The 21,110-nt window shown below is 39.9% G+C and overlaps 1 protein-coding gene across 5 annotated transcripts in view; it reads right to left on the bottom strand.

Moving 5' to 3' along the window:
• The window catches only part of LOC112468910, a 305,546-nt gene that overhangs the window by 180,458 nt on the left and 103,978 nt on the right, over positions 1 to 21,110 (bottom strand). The window contains exons 1-3 of one of the 5 annotated variants that reach the window (XM_025038321.1): positions 11,408 to 11,464; positions 10,369 to 10,550; positions 10,180 to 10,224 (exon numbers count right to left, since the gene is read on the bottom strand). The exons of the other annotated variants lie outside the window; for them this stretch is intronic. The gene's annotated coding sequence lies outside the window, so the exon portion shown is untranslated. Of the gene's footprint in view, positions 1 to 10,179; positions 10,225 to 10,368; positions 10,551 to 11,407; positions 11,465 to 21,110 lie in introns of those variants that run through there. 5 annotated transcript variants of the gene reach the window in all.

A 21,110-nucleotide genomic window follows, 5' to 3' on the forward strand; every position in this document is an offset into this window, starting at 1 on the left:
TTTTCTTTCTCAGTATGAAAGTAATATATATGTGCAAATCTTAGTTTGAGAAGTATAATAATTCTTGGAAATCTGCATCTCGAACAATCATTTATTAGATTTATTTTCGCAGATCACATCTAAAATCTTATGTTCAATCACGTTTGAATTATTTTTAAAGACGATCCATTTACGATAAAGATATTCGTCAATGACTTAAATGCTAAGCAACTGTTCTCGATATACGTGCGAAAGAGGGTAATTCATTCAACATAACGGGCAAAATCGCGGGATTAGTGAAGGATATTAACGATGGGCTCAACGATCGTCCTTCTGAAGGGAGCTAACGACTTCGGGTGCCTCGAGAAAGACGCGGTATTTCGATAAGCCGGTGCGTTTAAATATCCATTGATCGACCGGCGAGGAAAAGGGGGGAGGAAGGAAGGAGGGTTTAGAGAAGTTTCCCATCGAAGTTCGATGGAAAGTACAGAGGCCGGGAAGCAAAAGTCGGCGGACAAGTCGGCGATGCGACGAGGCCGCATATCGCGTCAAAACCGGCAAAACTCGGAGGAAAGGGAGAGGATCCGGAAACTCGGACGGAGATGAGCATGGCGACATACGCGACCTGCCTCCGCGCGAATAAATTCCTCGTACGTGCTCCGAATCGCGGCGGAGGGATTCGCCGTGTGCTTCCCGCTTCCGGTCCGTATATGCGGAAGGTGACGGGACCGGTCGGGGACGGCGGAGAACGAATTTCGTGCTCGGTGACGGCGGCAAGAAGGAGAAAAGGGAAGGAGAACCCGTTCGCCCTCTTCCTGACCCTTTCTTGTCATATACGCGAGTGTGCCAGGTCGTTCCCTACCGCGTCCGACACCCATGAGGAATATTGCAATCACGTGCCGGAGGAACAGGCAGGAGAGAGGAGGCGACGGCGCGGCGAAGGGAAGGCAGGGAAGGGCGCAAACTTCGGGCGTAAAGCGCCATTATGCGCCACGATATCTCGGCTTTTTGAGAAACGTCCGTCGAGGGAGTCGGTTATATGTATAAGGCAGGACATTTCGCTAAATGTATCGATATCTCGGAACTAGAACGACTAATATCGGTCTGCTCTGCGGTTTGCGAATAGAAGGGCGAATATTTATGGCCAAACTTATGCCTCTTTCGTAAGAAAAAAAATACAATTTTTGTTCCTCGAGTTTTGTTCCGAGAAAAAGTAACGTTTCTGTCTCTTTCCAAGTTTTACTAACTATTAAAAATAATATTAATCGAAATTTGATAATTGATATCTACAACTAAAAAACGACGTTCGATTTCTGAAGTGTAATCTTATCTAACGCGGTTTTCGCAATTCTGCGAGCGTTATCATCGCCAGCACCAATACGACGCCGAACCCATTGAATTGCGCGGTGTCGAGATGGAAAGACCGCCGCCGTTGATTCGTTGCGGCTCCTCCGTGTATTTCTTATTTCTCTCACACATCCGCACCAAATAAAACTACCTTCATACCCCGCCAAAGTAAATAGAGCGTATTTCTTCTGGAAATGACAGGAAATTCAATAATCCTCGCAACGAGTGGCGAGGCGGTAGAACGCGGGGCGCGACGACGCGGCGGCAGGACGAGGAGATTCTCAGAGGAGCGGGAGAAGACGGAGGAAGGAAAGAGGTACCCGAGGGAGGAAAAACGAGCGAAAACGGAGACCGAGGTTACGCGTACTACGACTGCGATCGTACGACCTGTGCCTGAAGGATACGTTTCTAGGAGGCAGTGGAACACGATGCCTCCGTTTTCCGCAATCGCGGAACTTATAAAACGCTTAACGTCAAACGTCACCGTAAACAGAGAATATGGAACACGCGCGTGCGGATTGTCGGATATTATATTTGCCGTGCTCTTTTCGAGCTGAGCGATATGTTGCGCATCAGGATAGCGATAAGAGCAGTAAGACATATATCTGTGAAGACGAAATTCTAAGAAATTATTTAAAGAGAGTAGAAAAAAGTCTATTCCTAATTTCTCTGGAATATATTGTAGGGGAATGTATCCTTTGCGATATTGTTATATCATTAATACTTCTTAAATTTAACACAACACATATAATAATTACATATTATAAAATTAAATGCAACTGACATACGCGAGAAATCAAGTGTGCCAACAATAAATGCAAGTTCTACGTCGTGCAAGATCCGATAATCTGGAAAAAATATCCTCGACGATCGTCCTCTTTTGCGGAGCGAAGCGTAAATCGCCGAGGATTTCTTTCCGGAAACCAAGTGGCGCATCCTTCTTTTACAGTCAAAGGATCTAGAATTTTTTCATCCTTGCTTGACGTGAGACGGTGAGACGAGGGGATGTAGAGCGGGATAAAGCGCGATTCGGCCAATCGCATCGCGAGAATAAAAATCTCATACATGTAAAAATATTCAATCGACGGGTCTAGCGTCTCCTCTGTACCCACGACGGCATTTCCGCTCGGTCCTCGGTGGTCTCTCTGTTTAGAATAGCCTCGAGAAAGAGGAAAATCCCTTTTTCTCATCGTGCCCTTTTTCACGCCCCACGGCCCGAAGTCCCTTCTCTTCCTTATGCTTTTCTTTGCTCAGCTTTCTTTAAACGTAGGATTCCTCGCCTTTGTGCGAGATCTGATTATTTTATTAATAATAAAAGTAAAATAAGTTCCTCCGTGGTTTTATATAATTTATTTGATAATCAGAGAGCATGCAAACGAAAATTTCATTTGCATCGCACCTATAGGTTTTTGAGCAGATTATTAATTCTATACTATTTCAAAATATTACGGAACAATAAACTACAATAGCATTAACTTTGTTGATTAGTAATGCCATAATCTATAAGCAAGATCTAGCCAAGGAGAAGAACCGATAGCAGCAAAATGTCGGTAAACGCGTCTCACTCGCGTGAGACGAATGGAGATTTTACGGTCCCGTTACACTTGTGTATAAGAACTAGAAAAGAATCTCAGTCTCTTTAGAATCACCTATCTATAAATTTACATGCATCAGCGAGAACGAATGACGTGAATTAATTACATGTCATTCAACATTCGCGCCTTAAGAAAAGCATTCAAAGAACGTACGTGCACGCGTGAAAAGAATGCAAGTAAATTATTTTTATTCCTTCATGCAGCAGACAGTCAAAAATCCTGTCCGCTTGTGTGAAGTGCACACTTTAGAAATACTTCGGACGCACGGTAAATGAAGTCGTTACGTCGAGAGCGTGCAAAACGTTCGGGAACGCGATTGTGCACTTTAAATACCTTTATAATTGCGCTGTAATTTGCCGCTCACAACGTAAATGCGGTTAAAAATTTGCGTAACTTTAAAAGCCGTCGCAAAAAAAAAGAAATCGCGCGACGTAATTTAGCGGGCAGCCGACCCTGGGATCATGCGAAACTGGTGACGCTCGGATAATATTCCGTAGTTTCTCGAGTTTCGCGAGAGAAAACGCGAGTGCCGCGGCTGCTTAAAAGCGTGTAATTAATGTTAACAACGTGGGTGGTAACGTGTCGAGTGATTTTTTTCACAAAGTACAGAAACGACGCCGGGTTTTTAACAAATAATCGCGTAGGATAATATCGACCGGCCAGCTAGACGAAGTATAATTTTCAAAAGCATACCCGAGGCTTAATTACCTCGTATATCTGCCGCAGGGGCTCCGTCGTGTACGCGAACAGTAAATTTAATGCGAAACGAACGTCGCCCCTGGCGCGTTTCTGACAAGTCCGAACGATTCGCCCGGAAGAATGGATTCTCGTTTTTCGCGTCTTCGTCCTCAACGTCACCGTCGTCTTACCCGTTACCCGTAACTTTATTGTAACGAGGGCTCGTTTGTCCACGTCAACTGTGCCGACCGGATTCCCGGTCGGAGAGAGAAGTAGTCGCGACTCGGCGCAAACCAGACGTAAGCTCATGCTTTCGGCGCCGACCTCATGAATCTTAGTCGCGTGTCGCCTACAAGCACGACTTTAGACGTAGATCATAGAGAGAAAGAGAGAGGGAGAGAGTAGACAAGACGCGCGATAATTCGCGACACAACGAGGCGTGCATTACGCTCCGGTCATTTCCGTAACTCAAAAAGGGAATGACTGTCGTAAACTTCCATTGTTTCATTTAATAAACGCTATAGCCTGAAGCAAAGTCTTTTTAACGTCGTGTAACATAGTCGTGTGTTAACATACGACATACATTCTATTAACATAATAACTTGGAGTTGGTGGCTTTCAACACAACGAAGAATTAATTTCATATTGTTACAATTTCTTTCTTTCAATTTGCATTAATTTATGCAAAATGATTATCACGATATAATAACGATTTAACCTATATTATCTATTCAATTTCATATTCTATTAATGGCGATAATATATTTTATTATAAATAATAAAAATCAATAGTCCAATAATATCAAGTAAGTTTATAGCTTGTCGTTAATAAACAAATAACTCTTAAGAAAAACAAAACCCACGAATTAATGGCATATGCATCTAACTTGGAAGATGACGAGTTTCAAAAATACGCATTTACACGTGTACGATTCGCATGTGCGACGAACAAAAGACACACATAGGCAAAGAAAATGGTGGGCGAGGGGAGACAGGCGCCCGACACGGTGACTCAATTCTTGGCACGAGATCATGATGCGAGATTACCACATCGTGCCGTAACTCGGCGCATCCTTGTACCGAATGTCATCTACACGAGGAGATTTGGCCACGGGAGAGATGTATAAGAGAACCCGCCGTTGTATCGCGATACCACTGCGTCCCGGCTACGTCGATCGCGTATCGCGAGGAACACACTTCGCCGCTTTAAACCGATCCAAGAAAAACACGTCACGTCTCCCACGGGGGGGTTAAAGCGAATTGATGTCGCGCAGAATTCTGAGCGCATATTCTACGCGTGCACAGACGAGAGCTGACGTGTGAATCCGCGCAACGCGCCTTTGGCAAGCGCGGCTTAATTGCAAACGCGAAGATTGGAAGTTAATTATTTGGCCCACCGACAGTGACGCTTGGACCGCACAAATCGATTTCGCAATTTATATATGTTTTAATTAGAAGATTATTATTAATCTATCTAGTCAATGCATTATATAAAAGGAGTGGCATTACTTCCGTAAAACATTATACATGCAATATACTTTCAACTCATCATTGAACTTTAGAAAAATGTCATGTGTGTATCATTTCCGGAAAATTAGTAGTGAAAATAGTTCTTCGAGAATGCTTTGGAAAGTGGGTTGAGTCCAATATTTCTTAGATTTCGAGCACTTTAAGAAATTGAGGTGATTACTTTTAAGGGGATGATATCGCTTCTTTGAAATATTAAATTAATGGCGCTACGCGGATGGATATACGTCTTCGATGGGGAGACACAAGACGTCTTTAAGACGCGACCGTTTCATACCGGAAATGAAATTAAGCTTAAGATTAAGCTTACGGAGGATCTAGCTAACCTAACTCAGTTATTGCCGCAGGTTATTTCTAAGAACATTTTTATTTTTACAACCACCTGATGTTAACAGCTGACTCGACAAAGTTGTGATTATGCGTAGACATTTCAGATATTCGTTTGTTAAATATCAACGAATAATGCAATACGGTCACGGATATATATTTCAAATAACCATTTTGCAAAAACATTATAGGGTTTTAATGACCTAAAATATGGTATTAATATATCTATCATATTTCGATAAAATATTAATAACATAATATTAATAATATAAAATGTGAGATAATCTTCATATAAAATTTGCAATAATGATGGAAACCAAGTGAAAAATATTTGCACTTGCAGAGATATTAAAAAAATTCATCGCTTCGTAATTCCATTTACGTGGGATTAAAATTCGGTTTTTTATCACGTTCGAAGTTATGATAACAGTTAATGTGTGTAAAGCACACGCGGAAAACTATGTCGCAGATGTTCGCGACTACGAGAGATAATGACATTTTTATTATACTAGACACTACAGACGCGCGCTACGCGCGCGCTATTTATCTTTAACATTTCACTATTAACCCTATTATACACAACTGTCAAAATATACAATGACAGCTGCAAATGAAGTAAGCGCAGCAAGAGAACCAATCGGCATCGCGGAAAAGCGGCAACAATAAACTTCACATCTCCTTTTTAGAAGAGGATGTTGCAGGGCAAATAATTTCCACGAACGTTGCCAACGCCGGTCGTTCAATTTTACTTGTTATTAGAGCGCGTCCGAGGAATATATTGCATCCGCTATTTAATTGTTATTACATTTGCATTTCAACTTCCTCCTTTTCTTATTTTTCCTCTGTATTCAGTCCCTCTTCCCGATAGCAAAAAGAATCTTTATCATGACGATCGCGACACATTTGTTTGCAGATCTTGAAATCTCGTTTTGCCATTTCAATGCAACAGGAACAGTTCGTCTGTCCTCGGATTCGACACTCGTCGGGCGATCTCATAACTCAATAATCTTCGAGTAAACGCGACCTCGTCATTAGTTATCGCTGGAAATCCAAGCTTAAAACTGTCGAGAGGTCGTAGCGATATATCGCGGCCGTACAAATATACTCGAGCGCGAAGCTGGCGGCACGAACGTCACGAACTCGACCGAAGTCACGGCTCTTCGTATTTCGATTAAATGTGATTTACCTGTACGAGCGTATATCGCGCCGCGAAATTAATACGTCCGACGCGATCGGATTTTGCCGGCGGCGTTAAAAATTGAGTTTCCACTACGAGAGCGGCGATCGGCGATTGCGCGCGTTTGGAAAGGTAACTCCGCGCGCGCCTAGGTCGACGCGATCGATTGCTTTGCCGCCGCTTTTAGCGCATACACGCAAACATAGTAATTTAACCGGCTTATCAATTTTAATTTTAATTATTGGTTAATTATTGCCGGTTTAATTATTGTAGTCATTTAACTATCAGCCATATAAACGAGGCTATTATTAGATATCGGTTACAAAACTCGAGGGCGTTTATAAATTTCACAATTTTATAACATTCATAAATTGTCAAAATCCTCAAATATCGCATAATATAATTTCAAAAGGTAGCGGTTATATTAGACGAAGAAAGTTTGCGGAACTAGTAAATTATCTGCAATCTGACAAAGAATTGTTACCGCAATCGCTTCCACGTGGAGCTATTTCCGTGATGCCGTTCGTAACTTTTTAATTTTATGGATTACGCTAATGAAACAGAGTGATAAATATTTATCGTCATACCGACTGTCATTATGCACTTAAAAAAATATTAACTCGCAACTTGGAGCGTATCTTGAGCGTTTCAGGAGAAACTTTTTGCGCAAAGACACGAGAGACCAGTACACGGTTACACGACACGATAACGTCTTTAACAACACTCCCGGGAGTAGTAGACAGGAACGCGAATATTCAGATGAATAAAGAGTAAGGCGAGCATCGGCAATATAAATAGAAATAGATAGATGTATGCCAAGTAAACGAACAAGATAACCAACGAAGAGATTTCATTTCGCAATTAAAACAGCTGCATCGAATACTAATAAAAAAATCTTATTTTAATCAAAATGTATGCATTAAATAAAAATGTACCACAACATCATTATGATAGAAATTAAAGTAAAACGCAAGTATTTGTGTGTGTTCGGTACTAAACATATTTAACTAAAATAAAGGTATATTAATTAATCGCCGCTTTTTTAATAAAATTTCGTATAACGATATTTTCAGAATATTTGAAAAATATTTTTCTAAGGCTCTACGAGCGAAAAACACGAGCCAAAGAAGTTAATGAGGAACGCGAACAGACAAATTGGTTATCTATCGGCCGCAGAACATCAGTTTTTCCCCTTCACCATAATAATGGAGGCTATTAAACGCACCATGCCAGCAACACATGCTGCCCCAGCAAAATTTTTCATCGCGAAATATGCCAAGTCAAATACGACCCTCCATCTACAAATGTCGAAACAAAAAAACGCAAAGTTTACGTGAAGTTCATCCAAATGTTCATTAAAATATCAGGGTATTATAGATTCCGCGCGCGTAATTTTCACGTCAATATTGACTTTTTAATTCCATGTTTATCGTTGCATGATAGCATTTTGCATAATAAATATCTTAATTACGCATTACGAATACATATACATTTATCCTGACCCGCGTCTCTTTCTTCGCCCTCAGTTAATTGCCCGTAATCGACAATGAATCATATCAAATTACTCTGCAAAATAGCTTTTAATTCACGAGTTTCGCGTTTCCTAGATAATGAGTTTCATATTACCTTTGCATTGTAACTCGCGAGAGGGATTTATTCGCGGAACAATAGCGGGGTGTATAGCGGCGATACTCCCATCGATTGCGGAACTGTAGAATGCACGGCCGAAAACATTGGGAATGCGTTTCGCGAGCTCGGAAACTATTCATCGAAATAACTGCGATTTATATCAGCTGAATCTCTTTGCTTATAACAACAGCGATTCGCCAAACAACGCGATTTTTCCTATGATTTATTTTTCGAGACTGACGAGCTGCAAAAATTGTTACTGTGCTGGGAATTGTTCAGTCAAAAAAAATATATATATATATTCAAATTTTAAGAAAACCCCAATTTTCCCTTTTTCAAGAAAGTACAAACCTATTAACAAAGTGTGTACATAAAATATCCCATCTATTAATATCACCGTAAATATTTGAATAGCGTATTCCGAAAATTAATTAGAAAATGTCGAGATTGCAATTGGTTTCAGAGTTAGAAACATTTAAAGTTGGCCTAGATATCACGTAGAATGGTTACGCTCACTTCTAAAAGTGAGGAAATCAGTCTTCATGAACTTCGGGTGGACACTGTGAGCGCCAACCAATTTTTCCACGAATGTCTTGTCTGTGGCTTTAGGGAACCAACACTCCTCATCTAGGAGCGCCATAATGCCCATCGGTTTGTCGATTAGATCGATCGTTGGCTGCAGATCCAGCCCGAAGTCCATGAACTTCCATTCAATTCCCTCACGCTGATATTCCTCCTGCTCCAAAATAAACATCGTATGATTGAACATATTTGATATCAATCTTCACAATTCGAATTATATTTCTTATGTGTTTCTTGTGTTCAGATATTACGTATTATAAAGATAATTTATATACAAATTTTTCCTGTGTTTTGTTTCAAATAAAATAAAATTAAATATTTCATAGATGAAGTAGGCTATGAAAGATTAGAATAAAAAATGTAATTTATGCAAATAATAATAATTACTAAAGCAATTTTTATTAAATAAATCAGTTAAAATATGCTACGTGATTATAAAATGTTTTCTGTCCAATTTATGCTTGTATTGCTCACATATAAAACTTGGATATTTTTTTACTATGAGATTTACTTTATGAGATATTTAACCCTGGATAGATATAGAAAGGCCAAACGCAAGTCTTAGATTTTAATTAAAAACTATTTAAAAAAAAGAGAAAGAAGAAAATAAAGTAACATATCTAAATATTATAATATTTTCCCTATGTTGTTTAAACATCAAGTTATTTTTATTATATTTAGATACAAAAGCATTTCTTCACCTTCAGTATTCGTCGTCAAAAATAAATACCATGAAGAAACTTCAGTAAAGTTATATGTAAAATAAAAATACCAATATTTTATATATGTCTGTTATAGTTTTATTCAACTTCAATGTCTTTATCTTTATTTTTTACTATTTATCTGTGCAGTAAATTCATAAAATCTTAAACTTATAAGTAGGCATAATGTATTTGATATAAGATATCGAAGTAAGATTGTTAATCATACGTTTGTCATATCACCTCGTGGTATTCTTAACTATCTCCTGAAAATCTTATCTGTATACAAAAGGCATGGTAAAAAGTATAAATAATAAAAATACAATTTTCTGTTTCGAAAATTAGATCATTACTTATTACTTTTTATCAAGCATATTTTACCTACATAATAACTCTTTTTATTCGATCACACATCTCAGGGTTAAAAATGTATATTCTAATCTGACAATCTGTCATAGCCCTTCTATTTGAGGGCAATAAGTCTATGAGATTTTCTGTTTAAATTACAATATTTTTTTATACGTAAATATATTTATATTCATTTTACATATAAGTATTCGATACAAGCAAATATCACAAATTTATTACCTCTCAAGTCAAGATAAATAATTAAAATAAAACAATTTGTCAAACTCACATTTACGACGCGCAGCAGCGGAGATGTAACGCCAACTACATTGAACTGTAAAGCAAAAATATACCTTAATTAAGATATATCCAAGTAGCTTTCAAGATAATTAATATTTAAAAAAACAATTGTTTCGCGCGTAACGTAATTAACGATTAATTCCATCAGCGTAATGAATAAGATAATAAACAAACTTACCCGGTGGTTGCTCCGCCGTCGCCCGATGCCTCCCCAGGCCTCCGCCTCCTCTCAGATTTCACCGTTGCTCGTTGTCTCTTCATTGGCAGTCACTTATTTACCACTCACTCGCGAAAATGCAACTCGAATCGCGCACCGATTGAAACAGAATTAAGATGCGGCGACTCCAAAAAGGATACGATCTAATATCCGCACGATAAATTCATCGCGTTCCGTGGAGAACAGAAATTACAACCTAACCTAACCCAACCTGTCACCGGCACGATACATATTCAGAAAACGCACAAACATCGTGAAATACCTGTACGTGTTACTGTCGGACGATCGATACATCACGGGGCCCCGTTACTTAAATCATTCAGAATCAGGCAATTCGCGTGCGTAATCCGAAAGCATCGGGCGTTCTCTCCTCTAACGCTTTTGTCGCGACCACGTCCCGAGAGATAATGACTATAATCGCGCTACCTGCCATGCCGGCTCGAGTCCCAAGTCCCGAGCGCCCGCCCGCGCCCGCCGTAAACAAGGTTACTGCGTAAACGCCGTGAACACAAGCAAGTTACCGAGTGCTCTGTGCTCCAGCCGTTATGAAATATTTAACATATTACAAATAAATTATAATCGTGCGGACGGGATAACCGCGGAATAACCGCCCACGTTTGGTATCTCGCATCTCGTAGCGCTCGTCGCCGTACTCCGGGAGTTAATGTCGCGCCGCGCCGCGCCGCGACGAACGGAGTTGCACGAGTCTCTTTCTACAAATAACGAATTTATCCAAAGGCAAACCAGAAACGCAACGCGCCGCGCCACTACGAGATATCTATAAACTTCTGACAAATAAATCGCACGGATTTGCTCTGCGGATTGCGAAAGCGAATTAGGGCGCGGATCGACTGGTTCAAGTAGCACTTGGAAGTCACTTAAAGAAAGCCGCGATGTATAGGTTACCTAACAATATCCATCTCGCTCGCGGGACTTGCGCCTTCGAAACGTATCGCGCCGACTGACAGTGGTTACTGGTTACCCATTCGTAAGGAATTACCGTTTTGCATCTCGCAGACTTGTCGCGACCACGTTTCGAGAGATAATGACGAGTAATGACGACGGAGCGGGTGCGCGCGGCAACACCTTACGGCTCGAGTATCAACGACCGAATGGTATGGCGTATGGCGCGGCGACCTTGTTTACGCCATTGGCCCGTCGTGCGCCGCAAAGCGAGCGCTCGCGCGCTCGGTGTTACCGCGTTTCAAACAAATTAACCGCCTACAAAAATATTTAACGTAAAATGACATAAATAAGCAAATAATCCATTTCTTATACATTTCGAATTGATTTTAACGAATGTGCTATTATCGCTTATTGAAATCTAACGTTCTTTTTAAAAGAGTACATTTTGCTTTATTTTATATGTGAATTAATTTATTATTTTTGCCATATTTTGATATCCCGAGAAGATTAGAATAGCAATTTTAATCTTCTCGGGAACATCAAGAATTTTATGAATAATTTTTAATAAATGAAAAAGATGAAACTGTAAATAGAATGTACAGATTTATTTCTTTGTTTAACAATAAGTTACGGAAGTTAGATTTCATTTCATTATTATCTTCGCTATATTTTTACACCCCGAAAGAATTAAAATAGTGATCTTGGAACATCAATAATCTGTGGATGATTTTAATAAATTAAGAAGATAAAATAAAATTATAAACCGCCGCGCTGCAAACGGAATATACAAACTTATTTCCTTATTTTTACTTATTGAAATTAATTTAAATTTGTTTCGCCTCTTAAGAGGCAAAACTTTGAAAAAATAATAAATTATATCATTACTTCTTTTCAATCGAAAAATGGAGTTAAATTTTATTCTTCAAATATATAGATGAAACATTAAATTTAATAATTCTTTTAAATGGAATAGTTATAATCGATGATTCAAATTTTCATTCATAAAAATTACACAATTTCCATTTAATAGTTAAACTTTGCTCATAAATTTCTTAACAAAGTGATGCAATTAGTACTACGCGTAATAATTGCTATACACGCGGTATCTTTTATAAAAATCTAACGAATAAAAAAATCAGCTGAGCAGCAGAAATCAATATTATTTAAGCACAAAATTGATGATAAATTCATTGTGTATAAAAGCGCAATTATAAACTTGAAAATACACATTCTACATATTTTATCATAATCCAGCTTCAATTGCTTATAACCCGAATGTTAATTGCAATATTTTTACATTAATATTTCAACTACAATTAATCTCTATAATACGTAATGATAAAATATCGTTGTGGAATATGCTTGTGTACTAAATCAGTTATATATTTCGCGATATTTCGTAGTTATTCTGATCGGTTTAACGCTTTTTTTTTTATAAATTTCATAGATTTTCTGGATAGATTTTTATAGTTTCTGGATGAGTTATCTAGCAGTCTAGCACGTTCAAAATAGCCCTGATTTGCCTACACCACATCGGTGGGACAGATGTACCCCGTTGAGTCATTGGCGAGATTTTCTCTAGGCGTGCTTCGCGCCAATTTCCTTTTTATCCTCGAATACGCGACAATCGACGCGCGTAGCGGTAATTATGCACCAACCAACGGCGGGTCGCGTCGTGGCGAGCGGTAATTCTTGTTGATGTAACGGTCGAATAAATCCGAATAAAGTTTTGGCCGCCGTTCAAAAATAGACACTGATTTATGCGCCGAATGGCAAATATTACGCGAGAGACATAGTGGCCGCTATGCCTACGAGACAATCTCGCGCCGCGCTGCCAATTCACGGATCGCCAGCGTTTAAAGTTAAAATCCGTGATCAATTGCACTGCGAGTATTCGAGAAAAAATTGTTTCCTCTTTACGAAAGCATTCCGCGACACGTCGTTTTGCAATCTCGTCTGCTTTACTTCCTTCACCGCATAATACAATGTATATCGTGTAATGATGGAACGCTCGCGAATGTCTAGCATATATTTGCAGCAGTTAGTGATTAATACATCATAATGTGTTATGACTTCTCCATGCATCTTGTTGTTATATCTCATTGTTCCTCGCTCTAGGCGCCGTTTGCCAAAGAACGGCCCTCTCTTTCTCAAAGTATTATACGGCGTTTCTCTCAGTCGCGATCAACGGTGCGATTTATCATGAGGCGGCCACTCGCAGGTTAATAACGTCACCCACGACGAAGACGAACTCGCAGTCACGGCTGCAGACGTTTCGCGCTTTCGAAAAATCTCGGAGAATTCGCCATCGCCACCCCGGATTCCGTAGCCGTGATTTACATTGCTCTTAACGAAGATCGATGCGTACCGAGAGCGGGAAAACATACCTCATTCTTGTCCGCCACCACACCCAAGAGATGCGATGAGTTAATAATCCCGTAAAGTAAAATTAATTGGAAATGGAAAATACGACGAATTTTATTCCGTCATTTAGTCTGAAATAAAATAAACGAATAAAAATATAAATCATATTAAGATAAAATTCAAGTCTGATGCTTCATCTTGCCAAAATAGAATTTAATTCTTTAGGCAAGCAGTGATATTTCTGTGAGCGCTTCATTCTCACTAATTAACATTGTCACGAACATCTCGCATGCTTAGAAACATCTAAAATCTAAATAGTCCAAGTTACGAATTATTTCATTTGCTAATCTAGATCAGCGCTATACATCGTTGTCACAACACGCGCTCCGTCTGTTCTCGCCTGTTCATATCGAGCGAACGCGATGATTGAGCGTAAACAGACGCGGCGCGAAAGCACGCCGCGTGCACAAATGCGGCCGTGGAAACGTGATACGTGTTACACGTGGGGCCGAATCTCGCGTGGGAGAAATAACAGAATGTTCGCGCGTTGCCGCGTTTCTGCTTCTTTCTCAGTGCTCCTTTCTACACGCGCATCCCCTCTCCCTCGTCGCACTTACGGTCTATCCAGGCAAACTTGCATAGCGCATAAACATAAGCATAAGGAAATTGATTGGTCCATATGCATGTGCATAAAATAGACCAATCCATTTCTTTATGCATATGCTTATGCACCTATACAAGTTTGTCTGGATTGACCTTTACGACCCTAATCGCGAATCCAAAGTACGCTATCCTCGATGCCATCGAACAAATTTGCAATTCACCACCGATCTCTGTTCAGATGAGACGACTCTACAGTACAAGAGAGACAATTCTAGCCCGACTGGATACAAGCTCGTTCGTTTTGAGATATAGGGTATAGCTCGTCCTCGAGAACGAAAGACGAGCGACATGAGGTCGCGGGATGCAAATCGCTGATTACAAATTAAAATCGACCCTCGAGCCGGGCTCAGAGATCACGGGGCGACGGAGACGCGCGACCGGGAGCGCCTATTTCATTTTAGAAAATTTAAATTCAAATTCGGTAAAATACACAGGACGCCGAATCCGACAGGCCGCTTATATGTACTATATTATATACTCATGTATATATATGTATATATACATCATATTTATGTATGTATAGGTGAGTTATGTACACAGATTCGGCGGCATGTCGCTGGCAGTGGCGGCGCACGACCGCGGAAAAAATCATAAAGTACACGAAATGCAAAATGCAAATGCCGCGCAACATTCACGAAAATGGGCAAAAAAGAAAAAAACAACGTATGACATGTATATCCTGCGCGAAACGCGCGATGCATCGGAAGTCTGCGCCGCGTTACTTCCCAGTTGCATCCCTTATTTTTGTCCGCTATTTTTTCTTCTTTTTATTTTTTTAGTTAATAAACAGACGCGCGCACGCATGTGTGCACGCACGCGTTGGATTACGCGTGCACCTGATAACCGGAATCTAGATTTCATTACCATAAAGCCTTCTCTCTGCATACCGATGCGGACTCTGTCGTTTACATTAATGCAGCCACGAGAACTAAACGTAATGAACCACGCGAACGTGAGTATTTCTCTTCGGACGCAAAAAAAAATAGCGTAAAAATATCCATGATGATACCACCGACGCGGCTCACTCGGATTACTTAATTAACGACACATCGTAAGGCAACAAAATAACAAAATTTTTCTCTTCGTCAAAATTATGTTTTCGTCGTAATGTCAGAACTACATTGTATTAATTCTGTGCGAATTACGACGCCGCAACGTAATTTTACAACTAAAGTTATATGCGTCACGGCTCCTCAGAGTTAAATCACTATTTTGCCAAAAGAACGTTATAATTTTAACTTGAAAAGAACGCCTGATTCTGGAAGGCCGTAAATCCATCAGAATTATAACGCTAACAATAGAACCAAGTGCCGTAATCCTATACGACGAATTCGCGGAGGCGCGCGCTTCCATCATCGAAAGCCATCGTCCGGATCGGTCTGACACGCTCTCGCAGAGACGCGACATTGTTCGAAACAGGAATTCGAAACACGTGGTGGGTATGCAGTCGCGGTCGTGAACGCAGTCGCGGCAGTGGCGAGTGGAAAGTGACTTATCGTGTCGGACGATCATGAAAATGCACAAGGACGTAACGCGCGAAATGTACGGCCGGCACCCGGCATCGACCAGATTCGAGGTTTAATGGAGCTTCCGCGTTGAAATCTCGCCGCGGCTGATATAACACGTGAGAGCGGGCGTCGTGAAGCATCTCGCCGTGTCGTGTTCAAGTTCTACGAGGTACAATTGACACGACAAGGCTGTGTCAATTCATACCCTGTGATTATTTTTAACTAATAATAATTGCAAAGAAATGTATAATTACGTTGAGAACATTTGTCATAACTTTGCTCGTCTTATTTCGCCTGCATAATTATATTGAACTTTCTCAATCTGTCATAATAACAAAAAGCTCGTAATTTTAGAATTATAATACATGTACGAGTTTAGATATTATAAAAGAATGTAGCTATTTTTTATTCCTAATGTTATTACTTATCGATGCATTTTATTTCAGCTCTTGGAATCAAGAGGGAGAACTTGTTTAAAGCAATAACTTCTTTATTTATTGCAGCATTCGGGAAGAGTCTGCTAAACCGTAATGCAGTTTTCACATTGAAATCGCTCTCGAGTTGGCATAACACGTGACAGCACGGTAGTAAAACATTTCGCGGTATCGCGTTTAAGCTCGGCGAGGCGCGGCGTGCTACGTAATTTCGCATTAATTCGTGGGTTACGCCGCGATAGGAATAATTTTATCGGATGCAGCTATGTACTAGCCGGAAGAGATAACGTTTATAAATGAGTAATATCAACAACTTGAAATATAATTCTTGACCTATATCCTTGGCATACAAAACTAACACGATTGTCGGTGTCCTAAACGTTTTGCTCTAAAAATTTTGTCCTAAGCCTTTGTAAAAAAAATACTCTTAATAATTAACAAAACAATAAAAGTTCAAGTAAAAAAGAAATATCTAGTAAATATATAACTATGTGATATTTTGTATATCATATGAATCGTTAAATATTTTAAACAATAAAATGTACAGACGTGTCGTCCGAACACGTGCGACTATTCTCAAAGTCCACAATTATACTAACTGCAATCACGTTGACTTTTTACTAATGAACGACAAGCGACAATGTATCTTGGCATACGAAGAAGACACTTGGCAACGAAATTGAATACCAAGAATATATAACTGATTCTTTGCGGATTAAACTGACGTGATCTCAGTGATATCTTGTTTTAACAAATTAGAATTTTTAGATAATAATTTTATTCATTTTATAACTAATTATAGTTCTTTGAATAAATCACTAAAGTATTGTCAGAATTAATTAATAAGTGAAGTGAATTAATAAGTTGATTTGATTGTACAACTGTAATAGAATATCAAATCAAGGTTTTGATATAAAATCTTCCATGTTGAGCAAAACTCTATCCATATACTTTAATATATAATTTAATTTGTTATATTTTTTTTCATACAAAAATCACACAGTAAAAATATAGAAATTTCCCAAATGCAACCGTTGATAACGCGTTGGAAACCAATTTCCATAATCCAACATACGATTTTCACGCTCCTAACATATTAACTGTTCTTTCCATGAATTAGACGAGGTTTTCGAATTTTATATTTTATTCACAAAATATAATTACCTGTTTTACATTTTCATCCGCGAAAGATAATTACCCATTTTACATTTTCATCCACAAAATATATATACATATTTTACATTTTCATTTGCAAAATACATTTACATATTTTACCTTCCTATCCGTAAACTGTATTTACATATTATGAAAAGATACGTGTATTATATGTCTCTTCGTAACTATCTGACACAAGTTTCCGATGCAAACAACACGCGTTGAGTTTTAGCTTTGACAACGTAGAGGGACGAATCTCTGAATGAAGAGAAGGCGAGGGAGAAAGGAAAGTCGGACGGAAAGAGCTTTCGCAAATTCGAACCATATGGAAGATCGTAAAGGGGCGACGACTCCGGTCGCCCCCGCGATTCGGCAAATGGATATTACTGACTGGGTCTTATGTCCTGCTAGCTGTCAGTAGTCGACGTTCGTGTACAAACAGAGAGAAACGAGACAGGGAGGAAACGAGCGACGAGGGTGAGAGGCGGAGAGCACCGAGGGAAGATACGAGGGGAACGAGGCGAGGTTAATGGAGTGGAAACAAATTTAAAAATTCCCCCTGCAGGGTTGACTCCCCGTGCGGTTGTGAGCTCGCGCAGCAACCCGCGCGGATATGCGCGCCGGCGCATAGGTAACTGTAAATGCAAGTTACGGCGGAGGTAACTATGTATTTACGGACCTGTGTATACGCGAGAAACAAACAAGCCGAGAGGCGTTTCATATACACGTAGACTTTCGCTTCTCGCCGGTTCTCTCGAGGAACACGGTATCGCCTTGTCTTCGTTTCGCCGCGCAAACAATCTTCCGGCACGAGCGTTACCGCGCGATAACGACGACAACAACGACGAAGACGGAGACGACGACGACGACGACGACGACGACGACGACGACGCTGTTGCCTGAGAAAATTGCATTCGTAAGTATTATCGCGCGCACACGCGACGTGTTTTCGGAGGTGGATCGTAATAAGCCGCGGGCATGTCGAGACGCAAAACCGGAAATGCTACGTCGGTTCCAAGGAACGACAGCGAACGTGTGGTAACAACGACACAAAATTGCACTGTGCATTTGTCGCAGTACCGTTGTATGACATCGGACGGGTTATCGTATCGGGGATTTCATCCTGGAACAATTCCACGACGGAAGCAAGTCTCAATAATGGCAGAAATAACTTGCTGACTCTGGCGATTCGAAGTCGATCTATTTTTTGTCTTAAAATATTATAAATTAATAATCTACATATCACGCTTTAAAATAAAATGTCAAAAAGCTATATAAGAAAACGTATACTTTTTATATTTTTTTCATAGATACTTGTGCGTAATTTAAAATTTCTCTGAAAAATTTTTTAAACACTCTATATGACTTTCACCAGAAGCTGCTTCACCAGTAAGAAAATCAGAAGCAAAATGCTTTAAAACTTCATTATAATGTAATTCCAACAATCCTCGCATTCCATGAATACTCGGTTCCAGAAAGAATCCACCGAATGTTTATAAGGAACGTTAAAAACGCACTCTGCTCGCTAAAAATGTACAAACGACGCGACCAAAATTCGTTTCCAGTATCAGTCGCTGCACCGAAGAAATTCTCAGAGGAAAGGAAGATTAAAGGGGGAGAGAGATAGAGAGAAAGAACGGAGGTGGAAAGGATTATGCCATCTTCATTCTGCTACAAGGAGACAAATGGAAGACGGAGAAAATAGAGTTTGCGCGAAGGGATGCAGAGAGCCAGGATGAATATTCGTCAATCGGTAGTGAGAATAGTGCGTTGCGCGCGCGGCGCGCCGTATCGATGCATCCTCGCAGCCATGCCGGGTTTAATATAAAACGATTTTACGAACAGAATAAAAAATCCATTAATCGCTTGCGATTGGACCGTCGCGAGGGTAGGCAGATGATGTATAGGGCGGTCCGCGGCTTAACGTACAATAAAGGACTCTCACGGGGGCGTCGGCGATAGGTCACGGCCTACCATCGTTGCTCCTATCGTTATTGCGTATATATTATTCGACCATCCTGAGAGCGAACGACAAAGGACCGCCGAAATACATATTGTAACGATCCAGAGAATCTCGGGAAAAAACTAACTATACGGGTATATTATACTGACAATGACGCTTAATCCTTGAATGTCTAGCTACAGTTCTTTTTTCTCTATCAATATTTAAAAAATCCGTCTAAATTTAATTTCAGTTTTCTAAACTAAACTACAGAAGAGAGATTCTTTATATATACATATATATTGAATGAGATAGAAATTAAACTATATAAATAATTTTTTATTATGTTCAGGAATTGAATTTCTTTTAACATTACGTAAAGTTTTAAGCAATCAAAGATTCTTGGTTTACTTTCTGCTTAAAGGCTGTGGTATATGGTGACATAAAACGTGCTATTTTTAATACTTAAAGATATTGTGATAGATATCTCTCATCTCAAGATTATCCTTATTCCCGGTCCGTATGCATAAGTTAAACATCGCATCTGGAGCAGACCCGCATCAAAGGAAAGCTATATGTTTTATCGGCGCGATAAAACACGGCGTGGCCGCATACGAAAGAGGTTCTTGGAGCAGAAAAGGGACGATCGCTGACCGGACAGAGTGGAGTCAGGGGAACGACATTGTAGGTCCCGGCAGACACAGCCAGGAAGCACATTACGCGCCAAAATGTATAAGACTTGGAAAAGCATAACGGTTGTTTTGGTGGAGGTTATTTTCCGGACGGGCGATCTCGTCGACCCAGTGTACTTCGGGGAGACACTACCCTCTCGCTTAAGAAGACGTTATGCCGGCCCTTCTGTAGGGTGCGCGGGTCATACGGTAGGGCACATCGCGCGTTTATTAGACACATATGTCCGGTCTTATCCCTCGATTACCATTTGGGTAAAATACAAACGTCGTTCGTGCTGACTATGTATTATTCTCAGCAAAGTTTAAGTCTATAATAAGATAAACGATAGCAGTGAGACTATTTTGTTGAAAAACGTAGTAGAAAAAATCTTATACTAGATTGTAATCTCTTATTTCGAGTTAAGTAATACATACTTATAATAAAATGTCACCATCTCATTCAATAAGAATTGTATTTAAAAAAATGTAAACAAAATAAATTCAAGTATACCTAAATGATTAATTGTAATTGTAAATTAAACAATGCAATTTTTACGACGAGAATACTCACGTCGTATCTTTCAATCTCCCATAATCCAGGATTTGGTGTCTCCCAATGACACCGTACAACTCGAAATAAGAATCGGGTGGGTGGACTAACGCTTGACTGATCGCGGGAATGACGAAAAAGAAAACGCCACGTGTCCTCTGGGTGATGGTGTAATGACAGATCGTGGTGATATAAGTGGAAGAGACAGAATACCGAGGGACGACCCCGACAATCCCACACACTCGTTCCCGTTAAGAAAGTCGTCTCGATGAAATCCACATCGCGCGTTCACTACGTCATCCACATTTTGCGAATCTAAGTTTCCTCATCGATGTGCGTCGATTCGCTTCGTCACAGTCTCACGACGACACTCGATATTCCGATCCAACACGGTCGATGATATCATAAGGTATATTAAGACGTTATTGACGCGTCAGTGTTTTCCGCGAGTGCATCGTCGCGAATCAGACATTGCGTGCAATTCTGTTTGCTTTTGGGTTACGCAACATT

This window comes from Temnothorax curvispinosus, unplaced genomic scaffold (genome assembly GCF_003070985.1).
Source record: "Temnothorax curvispinosus isolate PA1 unplaced genomic scaffold, ASM307098v1 QBEX01002228.1, whole genome shotgun sequence".
In the NCBI taxonomy this organism is placed as follows: Eukaryota; Metazoa; Arthropoda; class Insecta; order Hymenoptera; family Formicidae; genus Temnothorax; species Temnothorax curvispinosus.